The sequence below is a fragment of the Oryzias melastigma genome, linkage group LG15 (assembly GCF_002922805.2).
Source record: "Oryzias melastigma strain HK-1 linkage group LG15, ASM292280v2, whole genome shotgun sequence".
Lineage (NCBI taxonomy): Eukaryota > Metazoa > Chordata > Actinopteri > Beloniformes > Adrianichthyidae > Oryzias > Oryzias melastigma.
This window is the reverse complement of record NC_050526.1, coordinates 15,497,398-15,497,968: the sequence shown is the minus strand read 5'-3', so window position 1 is coordinate 15,497,968 and position 571 is coordinate 15,497,398. Positions and strand designations below refer to the sequence as shown.

Below are 571 nucleotides of genomic sequence, written 5' to 3'. Positions count from 1 at the left end.
ATCCTAACTCACAACGGACTAAATCCTCCCAATCCCAGCAGTATTCCTAGAATCCTAAATGACGTGAGACGGAAATGTCATGGAGGTAACCAAAACTTGAGCGGATGACGAACCAACCTCCACGTTTGACACACTAATGTGCACTAACTGGAGGTACATCGATTCATTTCTAATGATCCGATTCACTGATCTGAGACTGATCCAGGACATCTTGATCCCAAACTTCCAGCACAGTGACTCGGAGATCAATACCTGAACAGTTCAGGTGAAGTTTTCCAGATTCTGGTGTTTCTTCAAGATAATCGGTGAAGATGTGAACAAACAAGTGAACAAGAATGAATGTCAAATCATCATTAGAACATTCTAGCTCACTGGATGGTCACATGACTTTGATCAGTTCAAAGACTGATTGATGGTTGATCAGTTTCTGCTGCATCACGTGTGTCTCTGCTGGGATGGACGTTTTCACCTCAGGCTCCAGGCCTCAAGGGCCGCTGTGTCTGCTGGGATGGAGGTTTTTACCTCAGGCTCCAGGCCTCGAGGGCCGCTGTGTCTGCTGGGATGGAGGTTT

The 571-nt window shown here is 46.4% G+C and overlaps 1 protein-coding gene across 4 annotated transcripts in view; it reads left to right on the top strand.

The window, feature by feature from the left end:
* Positions 1-571, top strand: part of ehbp1 (EH domain binding protein 1) — a 154,739-nt gene that overhangs the window by 51,376 nt on the left and 102,792 nt on the right. The window lies entirely within an intron of this gene.